Here is a 21,458-nt window from a genome sequence, read left to right on the forward strand (position 1 = left end):
CAATAAACATGTAACAAATAGTATACTGGGAGAAACATAATCTACCTCTCTCTGATCAGGAGAAAACCTGGTGGATCAATGAAATTCTTAATTCACAGAGATTCTGCCAGATGCAGAGGAATAATTCACTGATGACTCAACTAAGACGAACTTAGTTACAGCTTAACAATCCATCATCACACACACACACAGTGGTACAAATATTTGTAGTATTTAGTGGGAAGAATTCAGTGGGCAGAGATCAGAGCATAGTTTTCAAACACCAGTCAACTTTTGTACTTTTGCCAATAGTCTAGATTTTCCCAGGTAGAAAACTACAGATGGACAAACAATATTCTTCTTTAGGATTTCTAATTTTGAAATTAAAGTGTAGCTTTTGACTTACCAGTATAGAAACTTGTTATGATGATAACATTAAGACCCACTGTGTGATAAGAGAGCTGGAAACTAGCTGCTGAACCAGCCCATCTGAACCCCAGACTGCTAATATAAGCAACAAAATAATCACCATCATAGTTCAGCTGACAAAATCAAAAGCTTGATGTTTCATTTTAGGAGATACCACTGCTGTCCAGACACAGATCTCCTGCTGCAAATGGGCTCTTTTCTTCTCTTGGTAGAGGTCATATTGGTGGGATGTTGCTAGAGCTTACCCTGGCTCATTTGCCTATTCTCCAGATTATCAAAGGCTTATTCACAAATGGTGACACATTATCAGGACTCAATGTTGCCATTCCAGTCTTATCAGCTGACACAGTCTGCATGATTGTGAGCAGAAGCCTTAGGCTCCCTGAACTTGCCAACAATTTTCCAGTATTTCAGGGTATTTCACATTCTGAAAATGCTTCACCTTTTATTTTAAATTAATGGGAAATAATCAAAGTCTTCCATGAATATTTTATATTTCCTAAAATCTGTATACATTTGGTATTCTTGCAGTTGGACAAATTTTTAATTCTACCACCCTCACTTTCTTCTAGTCCACATATTTTAGATTCAATTTGGTTACTGAATATGACCACCCCAAACAAGTGTCTAGTACCACTTAGGTACTTCCTGTGTGAAGGTTAGAAAAGACACAATTTATGTTGGGTGTATATTCCTGCATTAAATGTTTGCAATGACACGGTCCCTTCTGGACAATGCTCTGATTCTAAGAAGTAAATTAATTAGAAGGCAGTATATTTATTGGTAAGGGGAAGAGAATCAGCGCTTCTGTGTGGGTGGGTGATGAAGAGACAGGAAAAAAATCCAGCAAATGAGAATGGAATGCTTTAGGCCTCTGGAGGCATGAATTAAAAGGAAAATAATACTTTGCCTCCTGTACCTACCTCAACTTACTGTCTTGAATGACTAGTCCTTGAGCTATGAAAACAGCTAGTTTTTGGTGAAGTGTATAGACCATAACGAAATAGTTTGAAAACCATGAGAGTTTTGTTGTTTCAGGAAAGTAGATTTTGCTTAAATTCAACATGTATTTTTCATTCACTAAATACTAAAACTCATCCTGTGGCATGTGCTGTGCTTACTGTGTTATTATCCAAGTTAGACAAGAAAAGGGGGATAGACAAATTATATCTGGAGGAGGTGGTTTTTGTGCTGGGACTGGGAAAATCTTAGTAGGTAAAAGGAGGACATCCTAACTCCAAGGATTAGCTGGAGCAAAAGTTGTGAGTTTGGAGCTAACTCTTTTGACAAGTATTTCAATGGATGTATCTCCAGAAATAGTGAAACATAAAGAAATGCTAAGGTAGTCAGATGCCATATCTATAAAGGAATGACTAAATTATGTTGAGTTTGTGTGCTTAGAGTTGGAAAGGCATTAAGTGCCACCCTGAGGATGTAAGCTTGTCTTTGGCTGGAACATAAAAGCAGCATAAATTATTGACTATAAAATAGAGCATAGATTCTTCAGGGCAGGAAAAAAAGCACCAATTAGAATGCTTTGAGAACAGCACAAAGAAGACCATAGATAAAATTACTTCTTAAATTCTACCACATTCTGATTGTGCCTTCCGAGACTACATCATGTGACCTTTATGATTCCAAGAATCACATAAAAGAGACCATGATCCCTGGGTCAGTTCCTGCATTTATCATCCGTTCCAAACTACCCTGACTTAACACTTTTAATACTTTCCAGGATGAACCAGAAATCACTTAGTACTTTTCTCTCTCTCCATGTTTTATTCTTTTTCCAAATTCTTCCATTTTCTATTCTTCCTTCCAAGAAATTATTTAAAATTATACCCATATTGTTCCATCAAATGATCATATCAATCAAATATCTCTTTTTTTCTTTAAATGTTATATTAGTCTCCTGTATAACTCTTTACTCTATTTAAAAAAAAATAAGGAAAATACAGGTACACATCTATGTTTGTTGTTCAAATAAGAAAATTGCAGTTATTTGTCGACATATGCCAAATCAATATTAATCTTTGTTATCCTGCATAATCTGATAGTCCTCTGGTAGATCAGTTGTAATTAGCATGACATTCATAAACTGAGGTTGGCTGATAAGTTGGCCTTGAAAAAGAGGTAGCTGATGTATCAGCTATCACTGGCACTGGAAACCGTGGGGTACTCCCAGTTGAAGTTTAGAAAAAGACCTTCATTGGCAGATATGTTGTGATATCTTTTTGGAAAAGTAGAAGGCTCCACCATTAGTCCAAATTAATTGCTCTGTATGGGAGACATGATGCTGTACTGAGAACTAGAAGTTGCAGTTGTAATGAAGTTCACAACACAGCCATTTGCTTCAGTTTAGCTGCTTTGAGAGTGCCCGTGGACAGTGGTCAACTGGTTTAAAATAGCACGTTGATCCACTGCAATATTGTTCTGGTGGTCTAACTGACATTGATGATGGAGGAGAAAAATCACCTCTGATCAGGATAGTTGTATCACCAAGTACGTGGCTAGTAGACGGCTTTCTTATTAGAGGCATGTTTAAATTTGCAGAAAGTAAAAATGAACTTTCTACACTAGTGTCAGCCACAAAACCAGAATTATGATTATGCACATTACCCCCTGCTTTAAAGTGCTTCTTTTTGAAATCTTGAGCCAATGAAAATACCAGAGAGGCATTTTTATTCACAACTCTTCTTTTTATTCTCACTAATATCTGGGGACAGCCTCGTTTAAGATTTCATTATGGCAGAACTGTAGCTAAAACCAAAGGAGAAAAATTTTAGTAATATTTTAAAGCAAAACACAAGACTACATTAAGCCTAAGCTATAAAACCTCAGATTTCACGTTTACTATGCAAAGATATTATCATAAAAATGTGTACAGTGCTGACTATATTTTGAAATTCCATATTTGGAATATACACATTTAAATAGAATAGTCATCAAATTTAAGAAGTTAGCATTTGCAGCAACGGAGAAAGCAACTTTTTTAAAAAAAAATGCTTTAATACCTTCATTTAGATTTCTTTTAAGATTCATAGTTGCTAGGAACGTTTCGCATAATCTTGAATAGTTAAGGCACTGTCCTAATTTTTAGAAAAAATAAAGAATTTCAGCGTTTGTAGTTTTATACAATTTTCAAAATCTTGCTTTACATTTATATTACCATATTTCGATGTACAAAATAAAATTTTATATATACGTTACCAAGCCATAACTACAATTACTGAATTCCTTGCTTAAAACAGAGACTTCTTTCTCTTCTGCCAGAAAGTCAGCTAGACAAGAAGATTTTTGCAAATTCTGCCACAATTTACTAAACCCATAAATGTTAAGCTGTCTAAGTAAACTTTTCATACTTCCAGTTTCAAATAATCTGAAAGGGGCCTTTCGTTCCAACACTTCCTTCTTAAAGACAGCTTCACCAATCACTATGGAAGTTCCAGTATAACCCCACCAGATGGATTTAAATTGGTCACTCCCAGCCATTTTCCAGAGTTTTCCTGGAAATGTCACAGAATGAAAATCATTATCTTCACCTGATTCTGAGACACAATGTTTGTAACATGGTCTTTTATTCAAGGATTCTTCAGAGAAAGTCTGAAAAGCATTTTCTTCAAACATAGACTTCAAGACAAGTCCCCAGAGATTGTTTGATCACACAATAGAGATCTACCAGAGTTTCCTGAACCAGTTGGTCCATCTTTATGAGACACATCTTGAATTTCTGAAGAAACAGGTGCCATTTCAAATAACTTTTTCTACTGCTATTTTTCTAATCTGCATGTTTTTGAGCACTGCAGCTACAAATGCTGTTCTGGCAGGCCTGCACAGATAAACTGCTAGGCCATCACAATGGTTCTCAACTTGAGAAGATGTGATATCACAAAATGACTGGTCTCCTAGCAACTCAAGTGTAACACTAAGCCAGTGTTTATTTCTCATTCATCCAGTTAAAATGAAACATATAGGATACTTATTTTTATAGCGTGATCTGCAAATATTATCCCCACAAAATCTTTTTAAATAATTTAATTTTTTGGGTCTATGAAATAAAACCAATCTCCATACTTTTGTACACAAATTTATACCAGATTTGTGAACAGAGTATAAATAATGCACAAAATATATAAAATAATTTTAAAGTTATGGAATTTAAAGTGAAATTTATGTTAAGCCTGTACAGAAAATTTATACCTATTACATTATAATTTGTAATTAAAGTGAAACAATTTTTTATGGAAATGGAAGTAGTTATTTATCTGTTTACTTTACAATAAGTAGCTCTATATTCAAAACATGAGCAGAATAATTATCAGTGTATTTGGTATGTTTATTAATAAATGGTAAATATTTATGGAATAAAAATAGATTAAAATAATCAATCAAACTTTAGAAATCCCAAAGGGGGTAATTTTTGTTTTAAATTGTAATTCAGTGCTATAAGTAAAACAAATAACATATTTATTTTGTTTGTAATTCATGAATTATCACCTTTTGCCATTCTTTCACTCAGAAGTTTTTCAGTCCTAGAAGGAATAAATTTTCTTGTCATGTTTATAACCCATACTATTGGGGCTTCTGTTAAGTGTTCCAAAATGAGGTTGATAATTACACTTATAAACAAGATCCTGGGTTCAATAAACAGTGCCTCCATTAAGGGGAAAACAAACAATCAAAAACAAAGAAATAACAGTATATGTGGGTTTCGGTGGAAAAGACCAGGTAATGCATTATAGGAAGCAATATGTTTCTCAGACCTGAAACAGTTGGCATTGTTAGCATAATGCGGCATTTTAAGGCAAGTGTTTTGTACACTAATTGTTAATAAAAGCTAGGTTTTGTATCACTAAACTGTAGTAAATCCAGCTCTACCAAAAGTTGTATTCTTTATTTAGACATAAATTCCATTAAACATAAGCCAAATTCAAAATGAGAGATAAAATTTTTAAATAAATAAATGCTCACTCAATCTACAATGTAAATTTTTCCTTCAGTATGTGTATATTCCATTCTGTGTAAATATTAGCAAGCTGAATTCATGGCATATTATAAGTATTATAAAGTATAGTTAAGTTGGACTTAGTCCTGTTTCATAAATTTTATTTAACATATGCAAATCAATAAATGTGATACCATCTGTTAAATAACAAATAATTGGAAATTAACAATCTCAAAATACGTAGGAAAATTATTCACAGATCTGATCTGAACTTTTAAAAAAATCTTAACAAATTCGCTCTAGATAGAATATGACAAGACATAATAAAAGCCATATATTAAAAATTCATGACTATCTTCACGTTCAATATTAACATACAGGAAGTTTTTCCTCTGGTCCAGTAATAAGAAAAGTACCTCAATCTCACAAGTCCTAAATTACACTACTAGAAGTTTTAGCAAGAACAACTAGTCAAGAAAAAATATAAAAGGCATTCAACTGGTAAGCAAGCAGTAAAATTTTTACAGATGACTTAAATATACATAGATAGAAAGCTCCATACACTCCTCCAGTGACTGTTAGAAATAATGAACAAACTTAGTAAACTTGCAGAATACAAAATCAATAAACAAATATCAATTGCAGTTTTATATAGGAACAGAACATTATCAGAAAGAGAAATTAGGAAAACAATTGTCTGTAAATTTATACCAAAAAGAATAAAATAGGAATATATTTGATAAGTGAAACAACAGTTCTAAACATAGATCTATAAATTACAGGTGCAAGGAATATAAGTAAACTTAATAAATGAAAGAAATTCTGTGCTTACTGATTGTATAGAATGTGAGGAAATACTCTACTCTATCTTTCACTTGTTCAATCTGCCCAGCACTACATATTGAGGAGAATCTCTTTTCTTCATTTCATTCTCTTGCTTCCGTTTTCATGGGTTAATTGATCATAGGTGTGAGGGATTATATCTGGTTACTCTATTCTCTTCTTTTGACTGGTGTCAGTTTTTGAGCGAGTATCATGTAGTTTAAGTTACTAAAGCTTTGTAGGACTGTTTAACATCAGAGAAGCTTACACTATTATATTTAAAATTCTTTTTCAAGATTATTTTGGCAACTGAAGATCTTTGTGGTTACATATAAATTTTGAAACTATTTCCTCTATTTAATGGAAAAATCTCATGGGTATTTTGACATGAATCATACTAAATGTAGATTCCTTTGGGAAGTATGGTTGTTTCAACCACATTGTTTCACATCATTAACATAAGAGATCTTTTCATTTCTTTGGATCAATTTTAATTTCCTTCATCAATGCTTTCTGTTTTTTAACGTATAGGTTTTCTCCTAATTTGTTTACTGCATTTGAACTTATTCTTTACATACATATAATTATATACATTATATTTTGAAACATGTTTCCCACACAAATACAACAGGCAGAAGGCAGTGGCAAGACAAATTCAAAATCCAGAATGAAAGAAATCTGATATCTAATATAACATATCAAGCAAGGTATCCATTAGAATAGAAGGAGAGTTAAATAATCTCCACAAAAGCAAATACTAAATCTATTTGGTAACAGAAAAAGAAATAATGAAACATCTACTCTAAAAATAAAGAAGCAGGATGCTATAGAAAGGATAAAGGCATAATTAGAAAGGCAATAGATAAAATGACTTACAAAAGTATAAATATGATGTAAAAAAGACATCAAAATTTTTAAGTGTCAGAGCGTGAAACAGGACAAAACAGAGTATTTTCTTCTTGTTTATGTTCTCTGTATGATGCGTTTGAGTTTGTATTCATTTCAGTTAATATAAACAGATATAGTAACGGGTCAATATACATACAAAACAGGGTAACCATAAGTCCAAATCTTACAATGAAGTCACAAAGCCAGAAAAAACCAAGATAATAAAAGAAAACTTATAAAGCCACAGAAAGATAAAGAAATGAACATAAAGGAAATACCAAATCAACTGGAAAATGAAGTTCAAAATGGAAATAAACACCAGTTTATCAATAATTTTTACAAATGTTATTGGAATTAGTGCTTGCGGGAGGCCACTCATAACCTGAGGACTGCCGAGCACAGAGGTTGGGCCTAAACTCCCACAGTGCAGGGCATCAGGCTCTGAGGTTGATTCTAACAAAGACAATCTCTGTCCCGCCACCCCTTTGAAGAATGCACCAGGTGCATTAGAGCCTGAGGAACATCCTGAGCTATTAAGTCACTAAGGACCTTTGGAAGGAGAGATACAATCGGCACACAAGTTAGTGATCTTAGCTTGAAGAACAATCACCTGAGTTAATAGTACACGAGTCACGATGTTAGCTTAGAGAAACAATACCTTAGTTTGTGATCTTGGTTTCAGGAACAGTTAATCTTAGTTTATTTGAGAACTGTAAACAATAATGATGTCTGTAACAATATACAAGTTAATGATTTTAGTACACGTTGTTAATGTACCCTAAAATAATACCGTTGCCTACGTGCAGGAATGTATAAGCTAATGGGTTAAAATCATATAAATGAACTGCTGAAAATAAACTCGAAGTCCACTCTTGACTTAGCGTCTTGCGGGCTAGAGTGAGACCCTCTCAACCCTACCTTCTAGAATTGTCTTTCTTTTGTCAGTCCTGCAGCACAGGTTTCTGGACCTGATCGATTGTCAGCTGGCTCCGACAAGTGCTTCAATCAAAAGATATATATTGTCAGATTGGATAATATAACAGGACCCTACATTATGAAGCATACAAGAGACCCAATTTAGAAAGACGAACACACATCAATTCAAAGTCAGAAGATGGAAAAATATATTCCATGCAAATGGCCATGACAAGAAGTCAGGACTAGCAGTACTGACTTCACACAAAATTGGCTTTACAACAAAGGCCATAGAGAATGATAAACAAGGACATGATATAATGATTAAAGGAGCAACACACAATGAGGATATTATACTCATTAATATATATGCACTCAATATAAGAGCACCTAAATACATAAAACAAACACTAATAGAAGAAAAGGAAGAAATCGATGGGAGCACAATCACAGTAGGAGAATATAACTCCCCATTACCATAACTAGACTGGTCTTTCAGACAGAAAATAAATAAGGGAACAAAGATACCAAAAGATATGATAAAATAATTGGATTTGGTTGATATTTTCAAAACACTACTTTTCCCCAAAACAGAATATATATTCTTTTCCAGAACACATGGAACATTTTCTAGAAAACTTTATGTACTGAGGCACAGGAAAAGCCTCAACAAATTTAACAAGGTAAAAATTATTTCAAGCATCTTTTCTGAGTATAATACCATGAAATTAGAAATCAATCACAGAAAAACAGAGAAAAAATGACAGCATATAAATTAAAAAAATGGTACTATAAAAAGTTGGGGAGGTGATGAATTAAAAGAAGAAATTAAGAAATATCTTGAGAAATATGACACAACACTACACAAAGTCTACGGAATACAGTTAAAGCAGGCTTAAGAGGGAAGTTCACACTGACAATGTCAGCCTCAAAGTATAAGAGCAATTTAAAATAACTAATCTAATGTTCTATTTAAACTAATCATGAAGAGAAGAGCAAACAAAACTAAAAGTCAGCAAAAAGTGGGAAAATAAAGATCAAAGGAGAAAGAATTGAAATAAAGATTAAAAAATAGAAAAAAATCAATCAAACTGTTTTTTGAAATAGTCAACAAAACTGACAAAACTCAGAACAGGCTCACCAATAAGAAAAGAGAGAGAACACAAAAAACATAAGAAATGAAAATTTAGAAACTAAAAGAGTACATCAAATTTGCAAAATATCATAAGGTAATACCATGAGCAACTGCATGGAAACAAACTGGATAACCTAGAAGAAATGGAGAAGTTTCCGGAAACATTCAGCCCACCATTATTGCATCAAGAAGAAAATGATCATTTGAACAGACAGATCACCAGAAATGGAATACAATTATCAATAAAATAAAAAATACCTGCAAACAATAATTAAGACCCAAATAGCTTCACTGGGGAATTTCACCAAACATACAAAGAAAAATCCATACCAGTCCTCCTCAAACACTTCCAAAATATTCATATGGAGAGAGTACTCCCAAACTCACACCATAAGGCCAACATCAACCTGATAACAAAACGAGACAAAGACACTACCTAAAAAGAAAAGTATAGACCAATAACATTGATAAACATAGATATAAAAGTCTTTAAGAAATTATTAACAAACAGAATCCAACATCATGTAAAAAAATCATACACCATTATCAAGTTAGGTTCATCCCAGGAACACAAGGATGGTGTAACATATGCAAATCAATCAATCAATAGTGATACAACTTATCAACTAAACAGAGGACACAAAAGCATATGATAATCTAAAGATGCAGAAAAAACATTTGATAACAATTAACACCTATCTGCAAAAAATGTTCTTATCACAGTGGGTACAGAGGGACCATATCTCAACATAATAATAGCTATTTATGACATATATATAGCCAGCAAAATACTCAATGGTGAAAAACTGACACCCTTCTCACAAAAACCTGAGAAAAGACAAGGTTGCCCATTCTCACAATTTCAATTCAATATTGTCTTGGAAGTCCTAGCCACAACGATCAGGCAAGAAAATTTCATTTCCTATCAAATTATGCAAAACATTTCTTTTTAGGACTGAAACAAATGATCCTAAGATTTAAATAGAGCCATAAAAAACCATAGTTTCCAAAGCAATATTGAAGTAAAAGAAAGAGGCTTCAGGAATTATCCATCAGGTCTCCATACACTATTGCAGAGCTACAATAATGACATTGACATGATATTGTTACAGAAACAGGTATATGGACCAATGGAAGAGAATAGACAGCCTAGGAATAAATATACAGGCCTTTGTTCAATTAATCTTTGACAGAGTAGCCAGGAATATGACAGAGAAAAGACCATCTCTTCACCAACTTGTGGGAAAACTGGATAGCAGCATGCAGAGAAATGGAGTTAGAACACTCCTTCAATCCATACACAAGAATAAACTCAAAATATCTTGAAGAATTAAATGTAAGGTAAGACACAGTAAATCTCCTTGAAGAAAACATAGGCAAAACACTCTGAGATAAATAGCAGCAATGATCTCCTAGAACAGACTACTCAGGTAATGGATGTAAGAGCAAAATTAATAAATGGGACCTAATAAAACAAGCTTTTGCACAGCAAAGGGAACCAAAACCAAACAAAATGACAAACTACAGGATTAAAGAAAATATTTAGAAGTGATGCAACTGACAAAGTCTTAATTTCCAAAATATAAAGACTTCATGCAACCTAATAATATTAAAAAAAATACAAGAAACCCAATCTGAAAATGTGCAGAATCCCTAAACAAGCAATTCTCCAATAGAGACATTCAAGTGCCACAGAGATATATGAAAAAAAAATTGCTATCATTATCAGAGAAGGGCAATTCAAAACTATAATGATATATCACTTCCCAGTAGTAACAATGGTCATCCTTCAAAAGTCCACAAACAATAAATGCTGGGGAAGCTGTGAAGAAACGGAACCTTCCTACACTGCTGGTAGGAATGTAGTTTGGTGCAGTCATTTTGGAAACCAGGATGGAGTTTCCTCTAATGGATAAAAATAAACTTAAAATATGAACCAGCAATCACACTTCTGGGTATATATCAAAGGGAACCCTATTTCAAGAAGACACCTGCACCACAATGTCCTTAGCAGTGCTGTATACAACAGCCACAATATGGAAGTAACCTAATTGTCCAAAAACAGATGACATAATTCAGATGTTATGTCATATTTACACAATGGAATAATATTCTGCAATAAAAAATGATAAAACAATGACATTTGCAGCAAAATGGATGTCCACATAAAGTGTCATTCTAATTGAAGTAAGCCAGAAAAAGAAAGAAATATAATACATGACATTACATATGAAGAAGCTTAAAAAATATTTGTATGAGAACACAATGATTGCATCTACAAAACTGAAACACACTCGCAGATCAACTGAACAATTTTATGATTACTGTGGAAAGGGGCTGCAAGAGGATATATTTGGGAGCTGTAGATTTATAAATGTTATCCACTATATATAAAAATAGATATTTTCAAAATTTCTTTTGTATGACACAGGGCAGTATGTTAAATATTGTGAAGTAATGTTTTATAGGCACAGAAATATATGCATCTACGGGGATACTAAGCTATACACCACAGATTGACACATTATAAATGGCATAGTTCAATGATAAATAAAAAAATAAATATGTAAATAAATAAATAAATAAATAGATTAATTAATTAATAATGTAATAAAAGAAATACAAATATTCACACTACTTAACTTTACACATCAAGAATCTAGGAGAAAACAGAAACAATAAAGAAGAAAATTGAATCAATGAGAGTAAGGTAAATAACAAGAGAAACAATTCAAAAGATAAAAAAAATCAAAGTCTGTTTCTTTTAAACATAAAGTAGACAAAAGTTTAGGTTGTCTAAGAAAATAAAATCTTAAATAAAATTAGAAATAATAGAGAAGATACTACCACTGATGTTGTAGAGATGCATAGCACATAAGAAATTAACACTAGCCAACAATTTGAATGACCTAGAACAAAAGACAAATTCCCAGAAACATATGTCTTCCAATACTGAATCAAGAAGAAATTAGAAAGTTAAATAAGGCAAAAGTGTGTATGAGTAAATCAGTAATCCAAACCTCACAAACCAGAAAAAATTTACAAGATGACTTTACCGGTGAATTCTGTCATATATTTGAAGACAATTTTTCACCAATTCTTCCAAAAATCTTCCAAGAATTTGAAGGGGTGAAAGTTTCCAAACTTCTTTTATGATGCCTGGTTTATTTGCATAACAATGCTAGAACGGACATTAGATGCAAAATATGGAATATTATCCCTGATGAATATATGTGTCAAAATTCTCAACAAAACAGAAGGAAAATGAATTCAACAACACATTTAATGTATCATACACTTACATGAGTAAAGGGATTTATCCCTTGGTTTAAGGATACTTCAAAATATTCAGATCAATAAAGGTGACATGCCACACTAATAGAATGAGAAATAAAACTCACATAATCATTTCAACACGTGCAAAAAGAGCATTGTATGTAATGCAACATCCTTTTAAGATACTCCCAACAAATTAAATTAACCCTGTCAGTGGCACGATATCAAATACACACAAACACTGTGCGGAGAGAAGCGGAGCATTTCTCTTTTTATTGATTCTTAGTGAAAGGGTTTATATATGACATGCACAATGCCTCACATATCATCTAAATTATAACAATGTAAATAATCTTTAGCTATTTATGTCCTGTTGCTCCTGCAGTAAGCACAGGATGTTAAATGATCAAGGATTGTTTTAAAGTTCATCACGGAACTTCATTTAGTAGGCCATCTCTTATCCAGCTGGCTGTGCCTGTCTTAGGTTGTCCTCCTATGAGGATCTTACCCAGCATAGGCTCTCCAGCCTTCCATACTGGATACAATGAGCAGGCAATTTCTTATCCAGCCTGGATATGTGACATTCCTCACAGCTTGTTTATCCGTTCAGCCCATGGGCTTATTCTCTAGAGCCTTCAGACTGGAGCCTGCAAACCAAACATTCCTTAACAGAAAAATAGATGAACAAAATTTGATGTATATATGCAATGGAATCAATACATTTCATTCATATCAAGAGTGTCCACGGTGTTCCTTTTTCTCCACAATCTCACCAACATCTATTTCTTATCTTTTTGATGAGAACCTTCTGAAAATTGTGAGGTCTTGTCTAATTTTTGGTTTATGACTTTCCTAATAATTTATAACTCTGAACACATTTTCATGTGTCATTTAGCCAACGGTATGTTTTCTACAGATAATTGATTCAGATGTATCTATTCACTTCCTATGGACTTTTTTTAATAGATTTTTTGGTATTTGTCACTGTTGTGCGGTAAGAGTTTGCCATATATTTGGATATTAACACTTAATTGAAAAATATCACTTTCAAATATAGTCTCCCAATGTGTTGGTTCACTTTTCATTTTATTGATCATTTCTTCTGCAGTGTAAATCTATTTAGAGTGATACAATCATAATTTGTTAGTTTTGCTTCTGATTCCCTTGCCAGAGGAGACATATGTAGAATCAATTTAAGTCCATTGTCAGAGTGTACTTCTTATATTTTACCCTAGGATTCTTTGTTTTCATGTTTTATGCTTTATGTACCCAGGAGTGGGATTGCTGTATCATATGATAGGTCTATTTTAATTATTTAAAGGAATTTCCATACTATTTCCAAAGTTGATGCACCAATATTCATTCCCACCAACAGCGTTGGAGTGTACCTTTTTCTCCACAACTTCCCCAGTGTTTATTATTTGTAGACATTTTGATGACAGCCCTTCTCACTAGTGTGAGTTAAAACATTATTTAATTTTTGTCTTGCATCTGTATAATGATTAGCTATGTGAGTATGTTTTTATGTTTCTGATTGTCATCTGTGTGTCTTCTTTAGGGAATTGTCTTCTGCTCATTTTCTGGCTGAGTTGTTTGTAGATTTTTGAAATGGAGTTGTATGAACGATTTGTGTATTTTAGAAATTAGCCTCTTGTTGATTGCACAGTTTCCTAATGTTTTCTCCCATTTAGAATTCATCTTTTCATTCTGTTTATTTTGCTATGTAGAAGGTTTTAAGTTTAATTAGGACCTATTTGTTTATTTTGCTTTTACTGTTTTCAGCTTGGGAGATTGACATAAGAAAATTTCGCTACAATTTATGTCTTGTTTTGCCTATGTTAGATTCCAGGAGTTTTATTGTGTCATGTATCAGATTCAGATATTTAAAACATTTTGAGTATATTTTTGTACAGTGTGATGGAGTGTTCTAATTTCATTGATTTACATGTATCTATCTAGCTTTCTCAAAATCACTTGCTGAAAACTGTCTTATAGGCATTGTATATTTTTGTTTCCTTTGTCATAATTTATTTGAGCATAGGTGTGATGTTTTATTTCTGCCTCTGTGTTCTGTTCCAGTGATATAGACGTTTGTTCATTTTCCAGTATTGTGCTGTATTGATTACTTTTTTTGTAATATAGTCTGATATCTGGAAGGGTTATGGGTTGTGACTCCAACTTTCTTCTATTTCCTTATTGTTTCTTTTGAAGTTCTGGTACTTTTGCTGTTCTTTACAAATGTTAGGACTTTTCTAATTTCTGTGGAATATATCATGTAGTTCGATATGAATCACTATATCTGAGCATATCATTGTTTTATGTATATTTTAACAATATTATTTCCTCTAAACTGAGACCTTGAGATTTCTTTCCATTTTTTGCATCATCTTCAAATTTATCAGTGTCCTATTGATATTATTATCTTGGTTCATTCAAACCTATTAATAGGTTTTTCATTTTTGACCTGATATCATATGGACTTTTTAAAATTATTGAATATTTAACTGTTAGTGTAAAGAAATGTGACAGTTTTTGTATATAAATCATGAATCATGTTACTTTGCTAAGTGTCTTTATTAGTTTTATTTGTTTTGGGTTGGAGAATCTTTAGGGTTCTCTATATAGGTTATTATGTCATCTAAAATAATTACAGTTTTACTTCATTCAATCCAACTTGAATAAATTTATTTCTATTCCGATTGCTGTTGCAAGGACTTCCCATACTGTGTTTAATAGAAATGGTGAGTGTGGGCATCCTTGTCTTATTCCTTAATTTGGCTTTCAGTTATTCACATTTGCATATTATGTTGTCTGTGTGTCTGTTATTTATGACTTTAGTTATGTTGAGATATATTTCCTGAATCCTACTTTGCTAAGAGGTTTCTGTTGTTGTTTCTGTTGTTTTTTTTTTGTTGTTGTTGCTGCTGTTGCTGCTTTTTTAATGACCAAAAGTTGAAGTCTGTGAAATGTTTTTATGGATTTATTGGGATGACCACGTCACTTTCCCTTTTTCTGTTGTGAATGTGATGTATCAATCTGATTGATTTCATGTGTGTTCCACCTTTTTATGACCCTGCAATGAATTAAAGTTGATCATGGTGTATAATTCATTTTAGGTATTGCTGGATTTAGCTTGCTATTAATATTTTTAAGAATTTTTGCATCTATATCAATCAAAGATATTGGCTTGAAATTCACTTTACCTGTACTTTGTTTGTTGGCTTTGCTATCAGGGTTATGAAAGCTTCATAGAATTAATTTGTGAGTTTCCCACATCTTCACTATTTTTGAATAGTTTGAAGAGCATAAGTTCTGCTTTGTATTTTTGTACAGTTTTCCACGGGAGCTGTTTAAATCTGCACTAACTTTTAATGATTTTTTTAAATGCAGATTCTTTCATTCTTCTAGTAAACAGTTTGTTCAAATTATTTGTTTCTTCTTATCCCTGTCTCTTTCTAGACATTTGTCTATTTCTTCTAAGTTGTCCAGTTTATTGGCATGTAAGTGTTGACAAAATAATCCCTTTATTGTATATCTGATGGAACAATTGTTATTTCTCCACATTTATTTCTGACTTTATTTCTTTGGAGCATCTCTTTTTTCTTCATGATGCACCTGGCTTGAGGTTTTTTGATTTTGCTTATCTTAAAAAGAAAGCAAAAACAAAATTTTTGGTTTTACTACTCTTTTGCATAGTTGTATTTCTCTCTAATATATATTTACACCTGTAATATTTAGGTTCATGTATTTTTCTTTTTTAACATTTTTATTGACTTTTAATCATTTTGCAAAGTTGTCTCAAATTCCATTGTAGAGCACAATTATTTATTTACAATGAACATATATACATTTGTTGTCCCATTTCTTCCCCTGTGAGCTGCTGTAAGATCTTTTATATATTTCCCTGTCCTATACAGTACAATCCTGTTTATCAATCTTACAATTTTGAACTCCAAGCCTATCTATTCCCACACCACACCCACTTGGCAACCAAAACTTTGTATTCTCTGCCTGTAAGTCTATTTCTGTTTTGTATTTATGAGTTTTTTGTTTGGTTTGGTTTTGTTTTTAGATTCCATAAATGAGCATTCTCATATGGTATTTTTCTTTCTCTTTCTGGCTTACTTCACATAGACTGATTTTCTCCAGGCGCATCCATGTTGCTGAAAATGGCGTTATGTTGTCAGTTTATAAGTCTGACTACTATTCCATTGTATAAATATACCACCTCTTCTTTATCTAGTCAACTTTCAATGGACATTTAGGGTATTTCCATGTCTTGGTTATTGTAAATAGTGCTGGCTATGAACATTGGTGTGCAGGTGTCATCCTGAATTAGAGTTTCTTGTGGATTTATGCCCAGGAGCGGGATTTGGGTTATATGATAAGTCTATTCCTAGGCTTTTAAGGAATCTCCATCCTGTTTTGCACAGTTGCTGCACCAAGCTGCATTGCCACCAACAATGAAGGAAGGTACCGTGTTCTACAAAGCCTCTCCAGCATTTGTCATTTGTGGATTTTTCAATGATGGCCATTCTGACTGGTGTGAGGTGATACCTCATTGCAGTTTTGATTTGCATTTCTTTGATAATAAGTGATATTGAGCATTTTCTGTTGTGCCTTTTGATCATTTGTTTGCCTTCCTTGGAGAATTGCTTGTTTAGGTCTTCTGCCCAATTTTGCATTGGGTTGTTTATTTTCTCTTCTTCAGTTGGATGAGCTGCTTATATAATCTGGAGATCAACTCTTTGATGGTTTCATATGCAAATTTTTTCCCATTCCGTAGGTTGTCTTTCTGTTTTACTTCCGGTTTCTTTACTGTGCAGAAGCTTGTAAGTCTCATTTGTTTATTCTTGCTTTTATTTCTTCTACGAGAAAATTTTCAAGACTTTTGTCAGATAACGTTTTGCCTATATTTTCCTCTTGGTGGTTTATTGTACTTTGTCTTATGTTTAAGTCTTTGATCCATTCTGAGTTTATTTTTGTGCATGGTGTTCTAGCTTCATTGAATTATATGCTGCTGTCCAGTTTTCCAAATACCACTTGCTGAAGAGACTATCTCTTTTCCATTGTAATTTCTTGCCTCCTTTGTCTAAGATTAATTCACCAAACATTTTCGAGTTCATTTCTGGGCTCTCTATTCTGTGCCATTGGCCTATATGTATGTTTAACTACCAATATAGTGCTGTCATGTTGACTGTAGCTCTATAGTATTATCTGAATCATTAGCTTTAAGAAATGCCACTGATATTTGAACCTTAATCTTGTAACATGCTATCTTGCTGAATTCTTTGATCAGCTGTAGTAAATTCATTCTGGATCTTGTAGGGTTTTCTATAAATAGTAACATATTATCTGCATATAGTTTGACATTTATCTCTTCCTTTCCAATTTTCATCCCTTTTACCTGTCTCTCTTGTTTGATTGCTGTGGCTAGGACTTCCAAGACTATCTTGAGTAGGAGTCATGATAGTGTGCATCCTTTTACTGTCCCACATTTTAGCAGGAAGAATTTGACTTTCTCTACTTTGAGTACTATGCTGGCTGTAGGTTTGGTATCTATAGCTTTCATGATGCTGAGATATATTCCCTGTATGCCCACTTTGGTGAGAGTTTTTATCATAAGTGGTTGTTGAATTTTATCAAATGCTTTTCCTGCATCTATTGAGATGATCATGTGGTTTTGATTCTTTCTCTTATGGATGTGCTGTATCACATTGATTTGCTTAAGTAAACCACCCCTGTGTCCCTGGCATGATCCCCATTTGGTCATGATATATAATATTTTTTTCTGTGTTGTTGGGTTGTATTTGCTACTATTTTGGTGAGGATTTTTGCGTCTGTGTTCATCAGTGATATTGGCCTATAATCCTCTTTTCTGGTTGTTTCTTTGCCTGGTTGAGGTATCAGGGTGATTGTGGCTTTATAGAATGTCTTTGGGAGTATTCCTTCCTTTTCAATCTGGAAAAATTTGAGAAGGACTGGTATCAGTTTTTTCGTTTGTTTGGTAGAATTCTGCTGTGAATCCATCCGCTCCTGGACTGTTATTTGTTGGGAGGTTTTATATTGCTATTTTGATTTCATTTCTTGTGCTCTGTTTGTTCAAGTGGTAACTTTCATCTTCATTCTGTCTTGCTGGACAGTATGTTTCCAGAAACTTGTCCATCTCTTCTAGGTTATACAGTTTGATTCCATATACTCTTCATAATATTCTCATATAATATACTGTATTTCTATTTTTTGTTGTAATTTCTCCATTCTCGTTTCTTATTTTGCTAATTTGTGCTCTCTTTCTGTTCTTCTTTTTGAGTTTGGATAGAGGTTTGTCGATTTTCCTTACTTTTTGGAAAAACCAGCTTTTGGATTTGTTGACTTTTCCTATGGTCTTTTTAATCTCTATTTTATTTATTTCCTCCCCATTATTGATGATTTCATTCCTTGTGCTGCCTTTTAGGTTTTGTGTTCTTCTTTTTCTAGTTCATTCTGCTGGTGGGTTAAATTGTTTATTTGTGGATGTTCTTCATTCTTGAGGAACGCCTGTATCACTACAAACTCCCCTCTCAGCACTGCTTTTACTGTGTCCCATAAATTTTGTATGGTTTTGCTTTCATTTTCTTTTGTCTCAAGGCACTTTTTCATTTCAGCTTTGATATCTTCATTGACCCATTGGGTTTTTAATAACATATTGTTTAATCCCCATTTTTTCCTTTGTTCTCCTTTGTTTCTCTGTCGTTGATTTCTTACTTCATGGCATTGTGGTCAGTAAAGTTGCTTCAGGTAATTTCTATCTTCTTAAAATTGCTGAGATTTCTTTTCTGCCCAAGTACATCATGAATCCTGGAAAATGTTCCTCGTGTACTTGAAAAGAATTTATATCCTACTTTGGGGGTTGCAATGCTTTGAAAATATCCACCAAGTGTAAAATTTCTATTGTATTATTTAATTTTTCTGTTGCCTAATTTATTTTCTGTCTCGATGATCTATCTAGTGATGTTAATGCAGTGTTGAAATCTACAAATATGACTCCCCCTTTATATCTGTTGGTAATTATTTTATGTACTTAGGTGCTCCTGTATTTGGTGCATAAGTATTAATGATTGTGCTATCCTCATATTGTATCACTCTTTCAATCATTATAAAATGTCCTTCTTTTTCTTTCTTTATGGTCTTTGTTTTAAAGACTATTTTGTCTGAAATCAGTAATGCAACAACTGTTTTTTGGCTTTTCCAAATGTATGGAATACACTTTTCCATCCTTTCACTCTCAATCTTTATGTGTCCTTCTCTCTGAAGTGGGTCTATTCTATGCAGCATATTGAATGTTCTTGCTTTATTATCCAGCCTGCCACTCTGTGACTTTCACCTGGAGCATTTAGTCCATTAACATTTACAATAATTGATGATGGACTTGTGTTTATTGCCAATTTCACCTTATCTTTGCAGTTGATTTGGTATTTCCTCTTTGTTCCTTTCATCTTCCTTTTATGGTTTGGTTATTTTCCTTTGTATTGTCAAGAATTCTACTTAGTTTTAGTGACTCCCTGATAAGTTTTTGTCTTCTTGTTATCCTTTTTTATAAGTCCATTAGGCCATTATTATAACTGCATTTATAAACGGATAGTAAGATGATCTCAAACCCATCTTACCGAGAACAAAAGATTTTAAAATAAAACACCAAAAAAAAATTTCTCTATTTTCCTTCCTCCCTCTCCGACTCTCAATGATTTGTATGACTTGTTTTAAAATTTTGTATTTATTTTATTTGTAATTCATGAATTATCACATTTCAAGTTGTGAGTTTCATATTTCTGTAGCATCCTGCTGGTTTTCTTTTTAGAGTAGACCTTTCAATAATTCTTTTAGCATGGGTCTAGTGTTGCTAAACTCTTTAAGCTTTTTCTTGTCTGTGAAATCCTTTATTTCTACATTTATCAAAAAGAATAGCATTGCTGGTCAAAGTATCCTACTGTATATAATTTTTACATTCAAGACTTTGAATATATCTTGCCACTCCCTTCTGGGCTGCAGTATTTGTGTAGAGAAATCAGCTGATAGCCTTATGGGGATTCCCTTGTAACTCATACTTTACTATTCTCTTGCTGTCTTTAGGATCATTTTTTACCATTGACTCTGGCCAACTTAATTATATGTCTTGGTGTGGGTGTACTTATGTTCTTCCTCTTTGGGACACTCTGAGCTTCCTCTACATGGATATCTGATTCCTTCTTTAAGTTTCGGAAGTTCTCAGTCATGATTTCTACAAAAACGTTTGCAATCACCTTTGATCCTTATTCCCCTTCTAGGACTTCTATCATGCCAAGATTGGAATGCTTTCTATTATCCCATAGGTCCCTTATGCTTTTTTCATTTGTTTCTCGTTGTTTCTCTTGTAGCTCTTCTGATTGGGTGCTTTCTATTTTCCTGTCTTCTAAGTCACTAATTCATTCCTCTGAATTATCTAGTCAGATTTGCTACATCTTTAAATCATTCCTCATCTCAGTCAATGTATTTACTTATTCTACTCGGCTCTTCTTAATAGGTTCAATTTCATTTTTGACATATTTTCTATCTCTAAACACTATCTCTTTTATTTCCTTCAGTAATTTGATCACTCCATTTTTGAAATCTTGATCTAGTTGGATATCAATGTCTATTTCACTGATTGTTCTTTCAGGGGATTTCTCTTGTTCTTTTAATTAATAATGGTGTCTCTGCTTCTTCAACTTTCTTCTACATTTCTGGCACTGTGGTTTATGGTGTATCAGTTATCCTCTCTGGTCCTAAAGGAGTTTATCTACCTAATGCCTATGTAGTTATATAACTTAGAAAAGAGAAAAAAGAGAGTGTGAGATAAAGAATTTTAAAGAAGGGAGAAATAAAGGTTTGAAGGCATTGTATAATGAATAATAGAAAAGGAAGTTGAAGCAGAGTTTTGAAAAATAATAATAATTAAAATATTTTAAAAAATTTCAAAGGGATAAAAATGGGGGTATATATAATTCAATAAGAAGTAAAAATTAAAAGGGTAATAGAAAATGGAACAAGTAAAAACAGATTAATACAAGGGGG

The 21,458-nt window shown here is 33.0% G+C and overlaps 1 long non-coding RNA gene across 1 annotated transcript; it reads right to left on the reverse strand.

Moving 5' to 3' along the window:
* Nucleotides 1-3,086: 3,086 nt before the first annotated feature.
* LOC140693982 (uncharacterized) lies at nucleotides 3,087-4,135 on the reverse strand. Its single transcript, XR_012069704.1, has 3 exons — nucleotides 3,951-4,135; nucleotides 3,423-3,497; nucleotides 3,087-3,168 (listed from the first exon to the last, which is right to left on the reverse strand). It is a non-coding gene; the product is annotated as an uncharacterized lncRNA (long non-coding RNA).
* Nucleotides 4,136-21,458: the final 17,323 nt, after the last annotated feature.

Source organism: Vicugna pacos, unplaced genomic scaffold (genome assembly GCF_048564905.1).
Source record: "Vicugna pacos unplaced genomic scaffold, VicPac4 scaffold_20, whole genome shotgun sequence".
NCBI lineage: Eukaryota > Metazoa > Chordata > Mammalia > Artiodactyla > Camelidae > Vicugna > Vicugna pacos.